Here is a 21,651-nt window from a genome sequence, read left to right as displayed (position 1 = left end):
GACTGGGAAGCTTTCCATAACAACAAGATATAAGAAAGGGTGTAGCTTTCTTTTGCATTTTCTAGGCTAAATGCATATGAGCTACTTGGATTCTGGCCTTTTAAATGCACCCCTGCAACAATCACAGATGAGACAATACCCCAAATTTATTGTGTCTGCCTCTAAATCAACTGAGTCAATTATTTTTATTTTCAAACCATATTTTAATTATGACCAGTGTTAGACTGCAAGGAGATCTAACCAGTCAATCCTAAAGGAAATCAACCCTGAATATTCACTGGAAGGACTGATGCTGAAGTTGAAGCTCCAATACTTAGAGGAATGAAATGTGATTAAGGAAGCTAATCTCTCTCTCTCTCTGTCTCAGTTTCTCTGTCTCTCTCTTATACGTACACCTATATGACCCCCAGGATTTGAATCATTCTGTAATTTGGTGAGTAAAGGAAGCAGTGAGGTAGAGTGTGTGTATGTCAGGGAAAATAGAGGCCACTGTTGATGAGCCAAGTTGATTTCCCATGCTGGGATAAAGATCACAAATTCTAAAATCTCAGACTTTGCTGCTATTGGGTTATTTTCCCTCCCTCATTAGACATTTTATATCCTATGAGCTGAGAATCCTCACCAACTATAGGAAGGGGATAGTGACTAATTAAACATTTTCTAAAGCCTGAAAGGGCTTCTCTGGTGGCTCAGTGGTAAAGAATCCACCTGTGAATGAGGAGATGTGGGTTCGATCCATGGGTTGAAAAGATCCCCTGGAGAAGAAAATGACAACCCACTCCAGTACTTTGGCCTGGGAAATCCCATGGACAGAGGAGCCTGGTGGGCTGTAGTCCATAGGGTAGCAAAAGAGTCAGACACAATTTAGCTACTAAACAACAACAACAAAAGCCTGAAAAGTCACCTATCAACTAGCTATAGACTCCTGGGTTCAACAGTGAGGCCAAGAAATCCAGATTCAACGCTCATACAACCTGGTGTTCTTTGGAAGAGTAATTCTCAAAAGGCAGGGCCTGGAAAATGATATTTTAAAAATGAGTAATTGTACTTATTATCAAGGAGATAGGAAAGAATAACCCTAATTTTCAGTATTTGTAAATCAAAGGAATGTGTGTTACTCCAAGGTAAGATGCTAATAATATCTCTAGAGAGTGATGCTTTAGAAATCTGGCACCAAATTTCTGTGTTTGCAGAAATGCATACCTTCCACAATCCACCTTTATACAGTTCTGGTTTGGCCAAGGTGCCTATTACATATTTGTTGATGCTTTCTTACCTTGTGTTGTTGATGCTGTTTTGTTTTTTATGAAGGACTCCCAAAGTACAAGGTTCTGTTTCATGTTTCTCATGAAATATCTGTTTACTTAAACATGAAAGTCTGTTAAGAAATAGTGAAAGAACATGGAAACACCATACAATGGAGAAAATTTTACTCTACACAGATATGCATGTTCTCAACTTAGTTTTAGCTGTTTTTATTAAACACTGAATGGATACAAAAATTTAATTACAATATGTGCATAAGGTAGAGTGAGTTACAATAAAACTGATCACCATGTGCCCACCACTCAAAATAAGGAACATGGAGTGTTTGGGGCACTTTTAAGGGCCTCTATGTATCACTCCATGATGTCATACTGTTCTTAGAAGGAACCATCACCCTGAATTTTGAATTATCCTTACCATGCTTTGACACACATGTTGATATTCTCACACAGTGGGTGATTTAGTCTCGAATGTTCTGAGTTGATATAAATGGAATCACTGTCTGAATTCTTCTGTAACTTGATTTTTTCACTTAATAATATCTTCTGAGATGCATCCAAATTGATGTGTGCAGTGATATTTTATTCTTTTCACTGATGTATAGTACTGTTACATTACTAATATTTTAAAAAAAAAACATACAAGATGGAAAATTGGCTGTTAAAAAAATACATCTTCAGTATCTGATATTTGAGAGAACTTCTAGCTTTATTTCCATTTGGCCATTAGCTCAACTTTATACTTCCCCTGGAGAAAAAGGAAGAATACATTATTTATTAGTGCTCACAGAGAATTAGAAATTATTTTGCTCAATTATCTCACTTTTTATATGAGGTACCTGAACTCTAGGTAGATGAAGGGACTCATGCAAGATTACAGAACACTTGGGAGTTTGGGCATCTAACCTCGACCTCCATTTCATATCTCCTCAAAAGAAAAAAGGACTTACCCTCTGCCATTCTCTTTTACCTTCTCTTTTCTTCAGGAATAATTCATCAAGATACTAAAAGCGAGACTGCATCTAAGTGACCACAAATTCTGATTTTCAGAAAAAAATACAATGATTTTTCTACACTTTGCTAATCCTTACCGTATGGAAATTGGTAGGACACAAAGCCCACTTGATACTATAGGAGCCCAAATATCAAATATTCACTTTCACCACTTCCCTTGCAGCCAAGCCTTGGTACACAGGCATCTTTAATCTGTCGATACCTAAACTCTTAACTTTGAATTGGGAGAAAATGTCTTACATCTTTGATTGTTGGTGGCAACAACATCTAATTTTCAGAAGTGGTAAGGGCTGATTTTTGTTGTTGTTGAGAATTTGCTGTTTTGTCTGACTCTTTGCAACCCCATGGACTGTAGCCTGCCAGGCTCCACTGTCCATGGGATTTCCCAGGCAAGAATACTGGAGTGGGTTGCCATTTCCTTCTCCGGGGATCTTCCCCACCCAGGAATCGAACCCACATCTCCTACACTGGCAGGCAGGTTCTTTACTACTGAGCCACCTGGGAAGCCCAATGGCAGATTAGCCCTACATACACACAAATAAAAGAGAAACATGAGTTAATATGGCAAAAATTTCCATGTTAGCTGTCAGCTGTCATGTACAACTATCTCAAGTTCCACATGAATTCATGAGTATCTTTAGGGCCACAAATGAGAACATGAAGCGCAGCAAGGAAAAGGACATTCAGCATTACTAAGAAATGTTATTTCCTGATGTAATGCTATATTTCCCTGATAGTATCTGAGAACTCTTGGACATGTTAATTTCACTATTCTTACACCTAAGTTCTTTGGCTTTTTTTTCAGAGCCCAATTGTCCCTGGGCTCTGAAGTAATGTCTCTCATGTTGGCAGGGACTCAACACACAAACTTTAACAGCCTTGGGAACAGGCACCTTTCGTTTCAAAGTAGAGAGCAAGAGATGTGAACAGGTACTTTCCCAGGGCCTAAAGAGTGTCAGATTCAAGAATGGATGTTTATGACTCCTACCCTGCCAGCCCTGAGCACCAGATCCCATATATCAGGGATGCCTGGACATTCTTTAACGTGTGTGTGTGTGTGTGGTTTGGGGTCGGGGGGAAGAAGTGGAGCCCTCTAAAGGGCAGGACCCAGGGCAGGGGTTGCTCTGTTGCTCCGGCTTGGATGTGAAGGCAGCCCTATTCACAACACTGTTGAGAGTATGGCAGCAGTTATATGAAAGGCCACTTGCCTGGGGCTTCCCTGGTGGCCCAGTGGTAAAGAACCCTCCTGCCAATGCAGGGGACAAGGGTTCAATTCCTGGTGCAGGAAGATCCCACACGCCATAGAGTCACTAAGCCTGTACACCACAACTATTAAGCCTGTGCTCTAGAGCCCGTGCTTCTCAACAAGAGAAGCCGCTGCAGTGAGAGGCCCGCGCACTAGAGAAGAGCCATCCTGCCCTGCAACTATGGCCTAAGAAGCAGCCGTGACTGTGATGCCCTTCCCAGACTGGCTCTGTGGTCCTGCTCACTGCTTAGTCCCCCTTTACCCTTTATTTATGGTCTTACACCCACCTTCCTTGTGGTTGGATATCCATTTCATAAACATGGAAACTTTCCTATGGGGTTAGCCAAAAGTTCATTCAGGTTTTTCGGCACAGCTTATAGAAAACCCACACGAACTTTCTGGCCAACCCAATACTGAAATCCACCAGGGTTTTGCACAGGTTTGATAAAATCCCAATATTTTTCAGATGCTAGATGTACTTTTGAATTTCTAGATCACAAGGTCCAAGCAACAGGATTACTTGTATTGCAAGTTAGATTAGCTAGAAAGTTTCTTTTTCCTCCTGGTAAATAGGGGAGAAAGAAGATTTCCCTGGAATTTTTCTTTGTTTCCACAGTCTTTCAAGGCTCTTCAGGGGATTTTGAAACATGGCCATTTGTCTAGTTAATTTCCCTCATCTGAAAGAGTACTAACTTCTCTTACCATCCCAGGTGGAACAAATAGTTACAACTCTAGTAGGTCCCCAGGCTAAGCCCAAGGTGTCTTGAAGACAGGTCCCTAGATTTTTGCATTTCAAAGAGAAATGGCCCTCAGAAGGCATTTGGAAAGATCCTCAACATCGCCAATTATTAGAAGAATCGAAAACAAAACTATAATGAGATACCACCTCATACCAGTTAGAATGGTCATCATTAAAAAGTCTACAAATAACAAATGCTGGAGAGGGTGTGGAGAAAAGGGAACCCTCCTATCCTATTGGTGGGAATGTAAGCTGGTGCAGCCACTATGGAGAACAGTATGAAGGTTCCTCAGAAAACTAAAAATAGAGCTACCATATGATCCAGCAATACCACTCCTAGATATATATATATATATACAGTTTCATATATCTGAATGAAACTATAACTCAAAAAATATGCAGGCACCTCTACATTCGGAGCAGCACTATTCACAATAGCCAAGACATGGAAGCAACCTAAATGTCCATCAACAGAAAACGAAAGTGAAAGTCACTCAGTCTTGTCCAACTCTTTGTGAACCCATGTTGTAGCCTGCCAGGCTCCTCTGTCCATGGAATCCTCCAGGCAAGAATACTGGAGTGAGTAGTTGTTCCCTTCTTGAGCAGATCTTCTCAACCCAGGGATCAAACCCAGCTCTCCTGCATTGCAGGCAGATTCTTTACCATCTGAACAGATGAATGGATATATAGATGTGGTACATATATATCACAAAAAGAACTGCCATAAAAAAGAATAAAATTATGCCATTTTCAGCAATATGGATGCAACCGGAGATTATCATACTAAGTGAAATAAGTCAGAAAGAGAATGACAATGATATCCCTTATATGTGGAATTTCAAATATGACACAAATGAACCTATCTATGAAACAGAAACAGAATCACAGACAAAGAGAACAGACTTGTGGTTACCAAGGGAGAGGGGGCCGGGTGAGGGCTGGAGTGGGAGGCTGGGCCTAGCCTATGAAAGCTTTTATAATATAGAACAGATAAACAAGGTCCTACTGTACAACAGAGAACTATGTTCAATATTTTGTGATAGGCCATAATGAAAAAGAATACACAAAAAAGAATGTATATATACTGAGTTACTTTGTTGTATAGCAGTAGTTAACACATCACTGTAAATCAACTATACTTCAATTAAAGAAAAAAGAGGAATGGCCTCCAGAACATAGAGAATTCTCAAGGTCACAAAAGCCAGGACACCTAGTCTCTCAGGTTTCTGGAGGAATTTAATAACATACAAAAGGATGGAGTAGGTAGAGGGGGGATGGAGGTGGAGTGGGACCAGGGATCTCTCATCACTCATCACATCCCCTCACAGATGAGACTGCAACAAGAAGGATGGATGAAGTTACTATTTACTATGAGGTATTTAATATGAAATTTCTCTCTGATTCAGAACACCCAATATGTTTATGCAGGATAAATTAGATAAGGATGAATATTAACAACCGAACTACGAGATCCAGGCAGGGTCTGTCACATGCCTTTTCAGACCCCCTACATCAAAATCACAAGGAGTAGGGGTGGTGGTGAAGGATAAGAGGAGTAGGAGTCATGATATTTAATTAGGAGCATTTTGAACCTTATCCCAAATCAATCAGAATTTCCTGGTAGGGGACCCTGAAATATGCATTTCAACTAATACTCACCTGCTTTCCCAGCAATTCCTTTGCCCCCCCCCTTCCCCCACAAAATGCTAAAGGGACAAGACTTTTAAGAAAAAGTTTATATGAAGACAGTGGTTCTCAGCCTGTGATCTAGGACACGTGGTGTTCTCTGGGTCTCTCTCTGCAAGTTCATGAAGTCAAAACTCTTCTGATAAAAATATTTCAATGCTATCTGCCTTTTCCTCTCTTATTCTCTTACAAGACAAAGTGGAGCTTTTCAGGGACCACCTGCTGTGTGATGACGTCGCTGCTCTGACATCTCACAGGAAATGTGTCAGGCATTCCTGTGTCCTAAAAAATCCCCAGTTTCAATTCTTAAGAATGAGACAAATAGCAACATTAATAAAGGCACGTTGGAGCCCTCAGTAAGGTTTAAGAATGTAAACGAGTCCAAGACAAATAAACGTTTAAGAACCACACTTCTAAGCTGTGTTGGACCTAGAGGTTCATCCTAGCCCGAAGGCGTTTGCACTCAGATTAGCTGAACACAGTGGGTTTTTAATTCGTAAATATACTGGGAAACACTTTGCAAATTAGAACTGTTTAATGCCAGTGGGGAACAGGCAGACCTCATTTTATTTCACTGCATACATATTACATTTTTTATAAATTCATGGGTTTTGAGAACCTTGCAAGTCTATCACTGTCATTTTTCCAACAGTATTACATTTTAATTAAGGTAAGAACATTTTTTTTTGGACATAATGCTATTGTATACTTAATAGACCACAGTACAGTGTAAACATCATAACTTCTTTATATACTAGGAAACCAGGAAATTCCTGTGACTTACTTGATTGCAATATTGACTTTATTATGACATTTTGGAATCAAACCCAAAATATTTTCAAGATCTGCCTATACTCTGTCACCTCTTCACTTTCTATTGTCAAACAAAAGGATTAAAAATTTCTACACTCCTTTTCTGAAAGGTCACTATTTGCCTGGATCTGAGTGAATGTTCACTAAAAATCACTGTGGTCAGTTTCAACGTGGTTGGTAATTTTTAACAATAAACCACTGATAACTTCTATGTGTGTAACTCCAGGTTAAGCAGGAAACCTTTATATTTCAATCCTTATTATTGGCCATCTTTCCAAAATGTAGCAGCTTCTTTTCTTAGAAGGTAAACAAAATATCCTTTAGTTCTTATTAATCCAAGTTCTGCCTGTGTTTCAGGACAAGTGTTTAGAACTCAGATCCCTCTCTTTTTTCTTTTTGGCTGTAGCATGTGGCTTGTGGGATCTTAGTTCCCTGATCAGGGATTGAAGCTATGCCCTGACAGTGAAAGCGAGGAGTCCTAACCATTACACCACAGGGAAGTCCCAGAACTCCAATTCTTAAGCTGGAACATGACTGTAGAAGACAAAGATGGGTTGGTGGTATGCTGGCATGGAGCTGTGGTTTTATTCTGCTAAGTTTTTCTAAATAGAATAGCTTTCTCTCTTATAATTTTCCCCTAAAAACAATTTGAATTAGACTAATAGTAGTGGTCATGTATGGATGTGAGAGTTGGACTGTGAAGAAAGCTGAGCACGGGAGAATTGATGCTTTTGAACTGTGGTGTTGGAGAAGACTCTTGAGAGTCCCTTGGACTGCAAGGAGATCCAACCAGTCCATTCTAAAGGAGATCAGTCCTGGGTGTTCTTTGGAAGGACTGATGCTAAAGCTGAAACTCCAATACTTTGGCCACCTCATGCGAAGAGCTGACTCATTGGAAAAGACAGAGGATGAGATGGCTGGATGGTATCACTGACTCGATGGACGTGAGTCTGAGTGAACTCTGGGAGTTGGTGATGGACAGGGAGGCCTGGCGTGCTGCGATTCATGGGGTCTCAAAGAGTCGGACACGACTGAGTGACTGAACTGAACTTGACCCACCTTGTATATTTCATATTCAAAATAATTTCACATTTCCTTCCCTAGTGGCTCAGACGGTAAAGCGTCTGCCTACAATGCAGGAGACCTGGGTTCAGTCCCTGAGTCAGGAAGATCTCCTGGAGAAGGAAATGGCAATCCACTCCAGTATTCTTGCTTGGAAAATCCCATGGCCAGAGGAGCCTGGTAGGCTACAGTCCATGGGGTCGCAAAGAGTCGGACACGACTGAGACTTCACTTTCACTTCTTTCTTTTTTCATATTCTTATAACCCATAAAACTTACTATATGCCTAGAATATATTCCCATCTGCACGCATGCTCAGTTGTGTCCGATTCTTTACAACCCCATGGACTGTAGCCCACAAGGCTCCTCTATCCATGGGATTCTCCAGGCAAGAATACTGGAGTGGGTTGCCATTTCCTCCTTCAGAGGACCTTCCTGAGCCAGGGATTGAACCCTCATCTCCTGCATTGGCAGATTTTTTGCCACTGAGTCACTTGGGAGGGTAAAGTGAGATTCAGTGGAGTTCATTAAAACTTTTAACTGGGTTCTATACATATTAAAATTTAATTTTAATTTATAAAAACTATGTTTTGAAAGTTAAGCTATTTCTCCAATCTACTTTTATTAGTAATATTTGAAATTTCTGAACAATATGTTTTTTTAAATCATGTTAAAGGCTGCTGCTGCTGCTAAGTCGCTTCAGTCGTGTCCGACTATGTGCGACCCGATAGATGACAGCCCACCAGGCTCCCCCGTCCCTGGGATTCTCCAGGCAAGAACACTGGAGTGGGTTGCCATTTCCTTCTCCAATGCATGAAAGTGAAAAGTGAAAGTCAAATTGCTCAGTCGTGTCCGACTCTTCACGATCCCATGGACTGCAGCCTACCAGGCTCCTCCGTCCATGGGATTTTCCAGGCGAGAGTACTGGAGTGGGGTGCCATTGCTAAAGGCTAAGGAAATACAAATAAATATACTTTTTCCATTGATTTAGGACAGCTACTAAGATTCTAACGTGTATCTCTTTCTCTAATTCTTGTTTGTTTTTCACTTGTTTTGGTTCTGGTTTGCTTTTGGAGGACAATATCTTCCCCCCCAAATTCTCAAGCAATGTTCAAAACAAGTACTGTTGGATGGTGAATGCCTTTCTTCAGTAAATTATTATAGGGTTATTCCATTTATAAGACAATGTATACTCACTTTTCAGTAGAAATGATACAGCCTATAGTAACTTAAAGCATTTGTGCTTCTGTTAATGTTTCTCTGTCCAACTTCTTTCCAACTTAACTTACAGAAGAATAAAATGACTGACACGACCTCAAGCAAGGTTCAGATTCACCAGGTGACACCAATCCCTTAGGTAAAGAGTTCCAGTGCATTCCAGACAGAGGGGGAATAAAAATGGGTCCTAGGTGACAAGTGGCTCTGTCCCTAATCTTCCAAAAAGCATGGAAGAGAGATGTGATTTCCTGTGCACAGCCTCCATCCTAACCCTAGATAATTAAAGAAACTGCTCCAACCAAAAGTAAGCCATTTCATACCCACACAGACTTGGACAGTTTAACTTTGAAATGCAACTCGATTTCTTGAGAAGCTATCACCCCACCACTTACACAGCTTCTCCAACAGACCCAATGCATTGCAAGGAAAATATATTACATACCTCAGTTTTCCATTTACAGCAATGATGGCTGGTTCTACAGAGTTTGATTGGGTGGGAGTTTTATGCTCAAAGCAAGGATTCTTGCTATCACAGATTCCTTTAACCAAATGAACAGAAACGGTCAGTGTTCAGCAGGGGGAGACTAGATGAAGCCTGTCTTTCTGGCTACACACTTGATCCATTCCATGTCTTGGATGAGCTGCTGCAGAGGGTTTTGAAGATCTGTGATGATATAAAGGACATGTGAATGATTCATTTGAATAGACTTAAACCAGAATTGGCCAGTTATTAAACTCAACTGGATAAGAAAACCAACTACTACCTATGTGTGGAGAAGACAGAAATTCACAGTGTGAGTTTAGAAATATCGAAAGATTCTAATTCCAAAACATTCATACAAGGTGCTGCTGTGGTATCTGAAATTTACACCATCAAATGAATCACTACTTTGGTTTAAGGAAGTGTATCTCTAAATGGGCTTCCCTGGTGGCTCAGACGGCAAAGAATCTGCCTGCAATGCAGGAGACCCAGGTTTGATCCCTGAGTCTAAGTGTGTTTTCCATGGAGCATTAAGAGGTGTTATAGTGAGGGAAAAAATGCACATAGACTTATATGTTCATTAATGTTCATAAGTGTAGGAAAAAAACCTCAGGTTTAAATACATAGCTCTTTACTATAGAACTTACCCATGCTGGGAGAAACAACAAACTTCTGAATCTCCAATGCTGCTAAGTCACTTCAGTCGTGTCCAACTCTGTGCGACCCCATAGACGGCCTCCTACCAGGTTCCTCTGTCCCTGGGATTCTCCAGGCAAGAACACTGGAGTGGGTTGCCATTTCCTTCTCCAATGCATGAAAGTGAAAAGTGAAAGGGAAGTCGCTCAGTCGTGTCCGACTCTTAGCGGCCTCATGGACTGCAGCCTACCAGGCTCCTCTGTCCATGGGATTTTCCAGGCAAGAATACTGGAGTGGGGTGCCATTGCCTTCTCCTGAATCTCCAATAATGGGACATAAATAATTAGTATTTTCCAACTCTACTGACCATGGGACACTTTTTTTTTTTTTTTACAATATATCTTTATTAGATTGCTTTTTTTCCCCCTTAGATTAGAAAATGCATCTTCCCTAGCTGACTGCTAATAGCATGCGAATGCCCTAACTAGATGGACAACGTATGAACCCATACTATTCATGAATATCTGAGCCTGGATTTTTTTCCCATTAAATTAATTAGTTGATCTGCTAATCCAGGCTCAAATATTCATGAATGTTATGAATTCATAAGTTGTCCATCTAGTTAGAACATTTGTTAATAGATATATGTAAAATCTAAAAAAATGGGACAGATGAATCTATTTGCAGGGCAGGAATAGAGATGCAGACATAGAGAATGGACTTGACACAGAGAGGCAGGGAAGAAGATGGTGGGATGAATTCAGATATTGGGACTGACATATATACACTACCATGTATAAAACAGCTACTGGGAACCTGTTGTATAGCACAGGGAGATCAGCTTGGGTCTCTGTGATGACCTAGAGAGGTGGGGGGAAGGCTCAAGAGGAAGGGGATGTATGTATACATATAGCTGATTCACACTGTTGTACAGCAGAAACTAACACAACATTGTAAAGCAACTATATCCCAATAAAATTAAAAAAAAAATAAGTGAGGATAATGTAAAACAATATTAATAATTGGATACAGAGAACAGTAACTTGCAGTAACAAGGAATTTACATTTTGAAGTGATTGAAAAAGCACAGGAAGCACCTAGAGGTGCTGGCGGCAGGGGAGGGGTCTTGCCGGGCAGGTAATCTCAGGTACAGTAAGAATTATTCCAAATCCCAGAGTGAGCAACAAAAGCATAATGAGTCCAGAGAGCATGAGCAAGAATCACCAAACGGACTAAAACAGAAGTGAACAGGGGAAACAGTGGGTGACATTAAAAGTGATTTTTGTTCAGGGAAATCTTTTGCCTAACTACCCTTATTAGGAAACAAACATGTCACTATTTCTGATTTCCAGAGGCAGCCAGCTATGTGAGGTCCCCCTGCCTATAAGCCCTCTGAATGTAATTCTTCCTGCCGTCATCGATCAATAATTATAATTACAGTGAGCAGAGGAGTGGAGGCCTTCAGGAATACAAAGTTAATGCCTATCAGTCAATATGCTGAGACTCTCCAAGGCTCTGAAGTTTAACATCACCTACATCTGAACGCCCCACTTCTACAGAAAATGGGTTAACTTACTATTTTAAAATCATTCCTCAAAACCACATAATTTTAAATTCTGTATTTAGAATTTTCTACTATCATGAGAGTTGAAGATTCACCTCATACCAGAAACATCTATCGTGGCTCCCAGTGAGATGTTAATTTCTACTGTAAAGTTCTGTTCAAGACTCTGAATTAACACGTGAACACCATTCTAATTTTAAAATTAAATTTCTCAAATATTTGAAATGATGAAGACTTTGCTTGTGCCTAAAAACTCTTCTATGTTGCCCCTCCTTACAACTGAAAATAGTTCAAAGGCCAGTCGTGATGGAGGTTTTATTTGGGGAAATGAGTATATCATGTTAGCCCCACATTCAATGAAGACATGATATCTGTTGGGACTGTTACTTTGAACTGCAGACTTTTCCTACTGAAGGAAAACTGTGTCTTGCCATAGCAAGTATTTTTCTTCCACCCACCTAATGTCATGTTTTCCATCTTAATACATTCAATGAAATATTTTTATGTGAGGTTTCTACTGCCTGTCAAAAGGTACAATCTGCCTGTTACATGATGGGCTAAGATATTTGTGTCTTATCAACTGTTAATTAGTGTGACAGCCTGCAACTTTTTTTTTTTAATTCAGTGCAGTTCTGGGGTGTCTAAGCTTAGGTTAAAAGAGCAGGCTGACATAACTGCTCTCCCTTTACACTTACTCTGTGTTCTCTGGAAACTGACAGAAATATTTTTTATACTGATAAGTCAGGCTGTCCTGTTATCTGAAAGAGGAAAGAAGGCAAGCAAAAATTTAGGGAAATGAACACTTCCATGATTTCACTCAGGCGAGAAGGAAAGTAATAATCTCATCTCTGAGAGGTCTAAGTGAAATCTCATTCCCATATGATTTATTTTATTTTATTTACTTTAAAATATTAAATTTGCCTGATGTTCTTTAAACAGTATGTTGTTTTCTTTTTTAATTTATTTTTAATTGGAGGATAATTGCTTTACATTGTTGTGTTGGTTTCTGCCACACAACAACATGCGTCAGTCATAAGTATACATATATCACCTTCCTCATGAGCCTCCCTCCCTCCCCACCCCCCACCCCACCCCTGTAGGGCATCACAGAGCACCAAGCTGAGCTCCCTGTGTTTTCTATTACTACAATAAATGATGTGATGAAGAGCAGCTCGCCTGGGTTTCCCTGATGGTCTAGTGGTTAAGCATCTGCCTGCCAATGCAGGAGATACAGGTTCGATCCCTAACCCAGGAAGATCCTACATGCCGCAGGGCAACTAAGCCCGAGCGCCACAACTACTGAGCCTATGCGCTAGAGTCCAGGAGCCACACTACTGAAGCTCACGCACCCTAGAGCCCTTGCTCCACAACAAAAGAAGCCACCCCAGAGAGAAACCAGCACACTGCAAAGCGGAGTAGCCCCTGCTAACACAGCTAGAGAAAGCCCATGCAGCAACAAAGACCTAGCACAGCCAAAAATAAAAGAGAGAGACAGAGAGTAGCTTGTCCTTTAAAGTAAGTCTCCAATTCCATCTTTTCCACTTTTTCCCTCTTTGCCTGTCTCTCTATCCGTCACTGATTAGAATAATCAAATAAGGCTGGTTTAGGATCATAAATCTCAGCAGAACCACAGGGCCGGTGCATCTGCTAGGTCACGTGTGATCAGTGAAGAGCCAGACTAGGTTCTCAAGCAATCTGCAGGCAAGAAACAACTGCAGAACAAAGCAAAGGAGTTCTATGCAACCTGCTGACCAGGCAGAGGAACAGCACATTCTCAGTAGCGCTAGGCTACTTTTATGCAAAGCATGACTTTAGGGCCAGTGCCTAGAAACCCTTGCATCTCCACTCTGAAAGCTTTGCCAGGTCATCACTGGAATATGATTTCCAGAGCACATGACTGAAATCACATAGAAATGTACAAATGTGTGCTACAAAATAAGATACAACCAACATTACCTTTTTACGCTTCCCTGGTGGCTCAATAGTAAAGAACCTGCTTGCCAATGCAGGAGACTCAGGTTAGATCCCTAGGTTGGGAAGATCCCCTGGAGAACGAAATGGCAGCCCACTCTAGTATTCTTGCCTGGCAAATCCTATGGACAGAGGAGCCTGGTGGGCTACAGTCCATGGGGTTGCAAAGAGTCAGACACAGTGCCTAAACAACAACATTACCTGTTAGAGCACTGATACCAAAATACTGCTCCAATCAAAATAATGAAACAAGCTCATCAACATTTTTGCCTTTTGTGTATGCGTGGTGACTTTATTTTAGAAAGTTCCTAGATACTGCCTTGTTTCCCAATCCTTTTTGTCCCTCTCATCACCTTTTTTTTGAACAAAATTCAAAGCCAGGAGCACTGTCTTACATGTCTTCTCACCTCTATTCCCACTCCATTCCTGACAAAGTCACAGCCTTCTCATCTCATATCATCATTGAGTCCAAATCTCTGGTTACAAATTCCTTTCTGTTGGATGACATAGTTTAGGACATTTAATCCAGACAGTCCAGGCAGCACGGAGATGGAGCACCTACCATCCGTGTTATTCCTCAGGTACCACAGAATTAACTGGAGTCCAACGTGACCTGTGGTGGATCTGAAGTCCTTCCTGGTTGCCCCTCCAGCCTCTCCAGAGCTGTCCCTGTCCTAATATCGGCAGAACTGCTCTTATCAACTTCTCATCCTCTCTGTCCAAATTCCCTGCCCCACACTGCACCTACAAAAAGGGAGTCTGTGAAAACAACCATGTACACATTCGCCAGGAAAAGCTTGGGACCTCTGATTTAAAAAGCAGAAAAGTAAGCCAGTATGTCTTCACCCTCACCCAAAATCTGCCAAATACAAAACAGTCCTTCTTGCAAATACCTATTTTGTGACTCTGTTAAGCCTCTGTACACACTTGCTCTGAACATTAGAGAATTTTGAGTGTTAAGGAGAAGAGGGAAACAGAGGATAAGATAGTTGGATGGCATCTCTGACTCAATGGATGTGAGTTCAGGCTTCCCTGGTGGCTCAGACAGTAAAGAATCTGCCTGCAATGCAGGAGACCCAGGTTCGATCTCTGGGTTGGGAGATCCCCTGTCAAAGGAAATGGCAACCCACTTCAGTATTCTTGCCTGGGAAATCCCAAGGATAGAGGAGCCTGGCAGGCTACAGTCCACGGGGTCGCAAAGAGTCAGACATAACTTTTTGACTGAACGACAACTATGTTAAAACAGTCTTCTCAATATGTAACTATTGTGGACATTATTTCTTGGGGAATTCTAATCCCCCTAAGACTGAGACCAAGTCAAGCTCATTAATGGGTAACAGAATTTGACTTGCAGACTGTGTGTTTAATTCTGCTGTTGGAGAGGATTTTTAAAGTCATTTCTGCCTGATTTTTTATGTCTGTGAGAAGCTAGTACCATTATTAACTAATTTTAGAAACAAGCTAAATTTGGGCAAAACTGTTAAGAAATGTGGCATTTGTTGTCACTTCACAACTCTGATTTTTAACAGTAATACTTTTCCTACTCTTTGGAATCCTATATCCAGGAAATAGTGATGGTGGAGGTGCCAGAAATGCTGGGCATCTCTGAGAATAGCAAGGGAGTAATTAACCTTAAATTCTGGAAAGTGGTTGTCCCTGGTTGGGGGTGGTGGGTAATAATACCAAAGAAAAGATTGCAAGGGACATCTATGGTATCAGTAATGCTGGATGGTAGGTCACAGATGTATATTTTATTACTATACTTTTTACTTTTTGTAATTTTTATTAAATATGTGAAGTGAAAGTTGCTTAGTCGTGTCTCTTTGTGAACCCTTACAGTCCACGGGATTCTCCAGCCAGAATACTGGAGCAGGTTGCCCTTTCTTCTTCAGGGGTCTTCCCATAGCAGGGATCAAACCCAGGTCTCCCGCATTGCAGGCAGATACTTTACCAGCTGAGCTACCAGGGAAGTCCTTATTATATTGTGTCAATTAAAAATGCTGTGTGCCTAATATTCAAATAAGACTAGTACGTTAAAGCTTCCACGCAACAATGTTGTTGTTCAGTCGCCCAGTTGTGTCCGACTTTTTGGGATCCCATGGACTGCAGCACGCCAAGCCTCCGTGTCCCTTACCATCTCCCGGAGTTTGCCCAAGTTCATGTTCATCACATTGGTGATGCCGTCCAGCCATCTCATCCTCTGATGTTCTCTTCTCCTTCTGCCCTCAATCTTTCCCAGTATCAGGGACTTTTCCAATGAGTCATCTGTTTGCATCAGATGACCAAAATATTGGAGCTTCAGCATCAGTCCTTCCAGTGAATATTCAGGGTTGATCTCCTGAATACTCCATGTAACTTTTGTTTAAAAACAGTTTTTTAATTTAAAATGACCACACCATCCTCATACCCTATTACCACCTAAACATCAGAATAATGAAATGCTTTCCTGATGACTCAGCAGGTAAAGAACTCACCTGCAATACAGGAGACAAGAGGAGATGCGGGTTCAATCCTTGGGTTAGGAGGATGCCCTGCTGCTGCTGCTGCTAAGTCGCTTCAGTTGTATCTGACTCTGTGCGACCCCATAGAAGGCGGCCCACCAGGCTCCCCCGTCCCTGGGATTCTCCAGGCAAGAACACTGGAGTGGGTTGCCATTTCCTTCTCCAATGCATGAAAGAGAAAAGTGAAAGTGAAGTCGCTCAGTTGTGTCCGACTCTTCGAGACCCCATGGTCTTCAGCCTACCAGGCTCCTCCGTCCATGGGATTTTCCAGGCAAGAATACTGGAGTGGGGTGCCATTGCCTTCTCCAGGAGGATGCCCTAGAGAAGGAAATGGCAACCCACTCCAGTATTCTTGCCTGAAAAATCCCTTGGAGAGAGGAGACTGGAGGACTCTAGTCCAAAGGGTCACAAAGAGTTGGACACGACTGAGCAATTAAGCCCAGCACAGCAAGAATAAAAATGCCAGCACCAAAAATAGAAGTTTTCTGATGACATCTGTTACTATTAACCCATATTCTAACATTAATCTCACACATATGCTGTGATTACAGAGTGCTTTCTGAATTGCTCTGCTTCTCTCAAGTTAAAACCTTCCTCTGGGACTTCAGATTCTTAGAGTTAAAGGCTCTTTTGAGTTTGCATCTTTCTCAGCAGTGGGTGATTAAAAAAAAAAATCCCACTGAATGTCCCTTGCCTCCTTCCAAAAGAGAGGGGTAGATACTAGGCTTTTAAAATTTTTTTTAATTTATTTTTTATTGAAGGATAATTGCTTTAGAGAATTTTGCTGTTTTCTGTCAAACCTCAACATGGATCAGCCATCTGTATATATATATCTCCTCCCTTTTTTCTCTGGCTCTAAACATCTCTGATTCTGGGACAACCAGGGGAAGCATTAGCTTTTCGTTTCCAGCTTCTCTGTTCTCGAAGAATCAGGTTTCTTTTCCCATATGACTGAAGAAAAACAAGAGTGCTTGGAATTGGGAAGTACTTTGCTCCCTGACTTCTCACTTCGTTACCTTCCATGTGATTTACCTACAGGATACCCTATAGGTTCTCCCACCTCCTCAGTGCTCTCTCCTACACACACGTGCACACACACACACACACACACACACACATGCAAACACACTGTATACAGGGCACCTAGGCTCACAGTCTCTCCAGCTCACATCTAATCCTGCTTCTACTGATCTGTGCCAGTCTATACTCATTTCCTTGTCTGAATGATAACAACTAACATTTATTGATCCCTTTGCTAAGCCCTGTGCTAAGGATCTGACTTGGATGACCAGGTAGTTAATTCTTAGCCTTTGGATTTTGGAGCCAGTGAGTCCTAGATTTGAATCTCAGCATAGCCCTTCAATAGTTATGAGACCTTGAGCAAAAAGACATCACATTTGTGAGCCTCAGTTTCCACATTTGTAAAATGGGGATTATGCAAATATAAAATCTTACAAGTGGTTACCAAGGGCTACCAGAATAGAGACTGGTACACCAACTGTCAATAAAAGATGGCTATTTTTGTAACTATTATTAGCTTTATTGCCAGGGCCACTGTTTCTATGTTCTTGCTCCTCAGCTTCTCACCCAAGGATCTGATGCTTGATTTTCCTGCCTTTAGCCTGGGTTCCAAATTCCCTCTCCTGACTCTGGTTCCTGAGCCTCTGTCTGATGCTCCTCACATGGTTGTTTCATAGAGGACTGTACCCTGAGGCCCCACCTACCCTCTTACCTGAAAACATACTATTAACTTCATTCTATTTACTGCTTTCCCCCCCCCTGCTTTTTCCACTTTTATTGAGGTATAACTGACATATAGCACGGAATACGTCTAAGGTGTACAGCATAATGATTTGACTTACATATATCATGATGATCACAAGAAGTTTAGTGAACATCTATCATCTCATACAGATACAAAATTAAAGAAACAGGAAAACATATTTTTCCTTGTGAAGAGAACTCAAGATTTACTTTTTTAACAACATTCATATATAACGTGGAGAAGGAAATGGCAAGCCATGGAGAATTCCATGGACAGAGGAGCCTGGCGGGCCACAGTCTATGGGGTCGAAAAGAGTTGGACACAACTGAGCGACTATCATTCACTCATTCATATATAACATACAACGATGTCCATTATGTTAATCATGTCATATATTCTACCCCTAGTACTTATTTATTTTATAACTGAAAGTTTGTACCTTTGACTGCCTTCATCTGATTCCTCCTCTCCCCAACCTCTTGCCCCTGGTAACTACAATTCTGACCTCTCTTTCTATGACTTTGCTTGTTCTTGAAGTATCATTGACCTACAACACTACTTCTCTATTCTTAAACCATAATTACCTCTCCTGTCTAGCAAACTTCCCAGTCTTGCTGTGAAGCCTCCAGAAAAGACAACTTCATACAGCGCAGCACTTAATTCACACAGCAACCTATGAAGACACGAGGTCTCTGCCATCCTCAACACAGAAAGTCTATCTCTAGTCTCAAGACAGCTTCTTCAATTTCCATTTTTTCCCAGTGGGAGGGGTCACAAATCAAATCTGCTAAGTCACATGGCCAAGCTTAACTGCAAAAGAGGCAGTTAACATCTTTAAAGATTTTAACTTTCATAAGTTACTTAAAAAGGTGTCCACGAACCCTGCTAAAATATTAGTGTGAAAGCAAAGGAGAAAGGATCTAAGGACAACCACCAGGCTGCCAGGGGGAGGTGATCATGTTTCCATTTCATATGAGGACAGCGTGGCTCAGGGATATGAAGAGGTCCCAGGAACTGAAGTCAGGTTTATCAGACTCCAGAGCTGCTTCTGAAGATACTAGTTGGTTCTACCTGGTTTTCTGTGTTCACGGAGGATAGAGCTGCCTCCAGCACACTCTGTCTAGAGATTCGTTCTAACAGAAGGCCTGACATCCCCCCGCCCCTCTGATTTTATCTAGAAATGAAAGCAAACTCCTCTCTTCAGTTATTTTTAGCTACAATATGATTTTTACATACCCCAGTATACCGTTACTTCTCTCAACAATATTTACTAAGTCAGACACAATTTTGCCAACTAATCATAGGAAAGAGTTCTTTAGCGTAAGGTTGCACAGGCTGTGTTCCTTACATAGCACAAAATATTTAAAACCAGTACTTAAACAAGGTTTCAGAAAAGCAATTTAAACTAAATCCATGGTAAAACACACACACACACACACACACACATTTTCAAGCTCCTGAAATGAAAACAAGAAATTATCCATATTACTTAAAAGGAAAAAAAAGTCAAGTTATTTGATTTATACATTCAAGTCATCCTTTTAATGTTTGCTTCGAATCCACATTGTTTTGTTTTTTAACACTGAGAAAACTACCATTTGGCATTCTTAACAGACACACATGCTAGTACTTACAGTTAACAAATAACTTCCTTGCAGAGTTGTTTGTTTTTTTTTTGGGGGGGGGGCGGTTCTTTAACATCATTCTGTTTCTCATTCTGTATATTTCAACACTGTATTTAATATTAGAGACCAATAATTATGTTATCATGTACTAACAGATGCCTCTAACACTTAAGTAATTTTCTCAAGAATTCAGAAGCCATCACAAAAGGCATTTTGTATTAGTTATTAACAACTGGCTAAAGAGGGTCATCTTCAATTTGCAAATGGAACTACCTCATTCTTCGACCAGGACAAATACTGTATTAATCAGGGTAGGCTCTCTGTGGTAACATATAATCCCATCTCAGTGGTTTAAGATATTAAAAATACATTTTCCACTCATTTTCTGGTAGTTAAGGTTGGTAGGAGGGCTTTCCTTCACATGGCCATTCAGACACAGCCTACTTCTCTCCTGTGGCTCCATGACCCACGTTTGAGGAATTGTCTCCCTCCTGTCAAAGAGTGGAGAAGAAGTGGAGGATGTTTGGGGGGTGGGGAGGCTTTTTGATAGGTCAGTTCACAAAGGCACTTCTTCCACATCCTATTGTCTGGCACTCAGGGGCAGGACCATATCTAACTGCAAAGGAGCTTGGGAAATGCAGTGTCTTTATGTGCCCAGAAGGAGGAAGAGAAGAACATAGGTTTAGTGAGCACCTAGGCTTCCCATGCGGCTAAGTGGTAAAGAATTCACTTGCCAATGCAAGAGACAAGAGACACGGGTTTGATGCTTAGGTCAGGTTGGGAAGATTCCATAGAGAAGGAAATGGCAACCCACTTAGTATTCTTGCCCGGGAAATCCATGGACAGAGGAGCCTGGCAGACTACAGTCCATGGAATCTTGAAAGTGTTGGACATGACTTAGTAATTAAATAAAAACAACAACAAACCACAAATACCATTGAGTCTCTGTTGCAAATACCAAAAGAAATTGCTAGGCCAGAAAAAAACAGAAACAAACAAACAAAACCCAACCACTCAAACAAAAAACAAAAAAAACCAGACAATTCACTTTAAAAGTTGTTTCAAGTTAATGATGATGTAATTAAAAATTATGACCTTTTACTTATACTAGCAAATCTAGTGTAATAGGTGTTCGAAATTCAAGTTAACCTTCATAAGTTATTTACAGTTACCTAAAGTCAAATAGGAGAAGGCAATGGCACCCCACTCCAGTACTTTTGCCTAGAGAATCCCATGGATGGAGGAGCCTGGTAGGCTGCAGTCCATGGGGTCACAAAGAGTCAGACACGACTGAGTGACTTCACTTTCACTTTTCACTTTCATGCGTTGGAGAAGGAAATGGCAACCCACTCCAGTGTTCTTGCCTGGAGAATCCCAGGGACAGGAAGCCTGGTGGGCTGCCGTCTATGGGGTCGCACAGAGTCGGAAACGACTAAAGCGATGCAACAGCAGCAGCAGCAAAGTCAAATAATTTTTATTGTGTTGAAATATTCAAAACATACAATTTATCATTTTAACTATTTTTAAGTGTCTAGTTCAGTGGCATAAAGTATGCTCACTATCCACCTTTATAATTTTTTCATCTTCTCCAAGTTGAAAGCCAGCACTCATTAAACACTAACTCTCCATCCTCCTAAACCCAGTCTCTATTCTACTTCCTGTCTTTATGAATTAGACTATTCCCAGGCATCTTATGTAAGTGAAATTATACAATATTTGTCATTTTGTGTGTCTGGCTTATTTCACTTAGCATAATGCCTTCACGGTTCATCCAAGCTGTAGCATTATCAGAATTTCGTTCCTTTTTAATGCTAAATAATATTCCATTGTATATACAGACTATATTTTGTTTATCCATCCATCCATCAATGAACATGTGGGTTGTTTCCACCTTTTGGCTATTGTGAATAACACTGCTATCAACATGGGCTACAAATATCTGTTTGGTTCTTTGCTTTCACTTCTTGGATTTACACCCAGTAGTGGAGTTGTTGGATCATTTGTTAACACTAGTTTTTGAGGAAATGCTCTACATCTCCAAAGTAGTTGTAAATCACAATAGTTTT

The 21,651-nt window shown here is 40.9% G+C and overlaps 1 long non-coding RNA gene across 2 annotated transcripts; it reads right to left on the bottom strand.

The window, feature by feature from the left end:
- Nucleotides 1–1,447: 1,447 nt before the first annotated feature.
- LOC112578831 lies at nucleotides 1,448–16,227 on the bottom strand. 2 transcript variants are annotated; one of them, XR_006639991.1, is made up of 3 exons: nucleotides 16,169–16,227; nucleotides 9,485–9,706; nucleotides 1,448–2,013 (listed from the first exon to the last, which is right to left on the bottom strand). It is a non-coding gene; the product is annotated as an uncharacterized LOC112578831 (long non-coding RNA). The 2 variants fall into 2 exon arrangements; XR_006544617.2 differs by lacking the exon at nucleotides 16,169–16,227 and adding an exon at nucleotides 10,171–10,309.
- Between the last annotated feature and the right edge of the window lie 5,424 nt (nucleotides 16,228–21,651).

This window comes from Bubalus bubalis, chromosome 14 (genome assembly GCF_019923935.1).
Source record: "Bubalus bubalis isolate 160015118507 breed Murrah chromosome 14, NDDB_SH_1, whole genome shotgun sequence".
Classification (NCBI taxonomy): Eukaryota; Metazoa; Chordata; class Mammalia; order Artiodactyla; family Bovidae; genus Bubalus; species Bubalus bubalis.
This window is presented reverse-complemented; position numbering and strand designations above follow the sequence as displayed.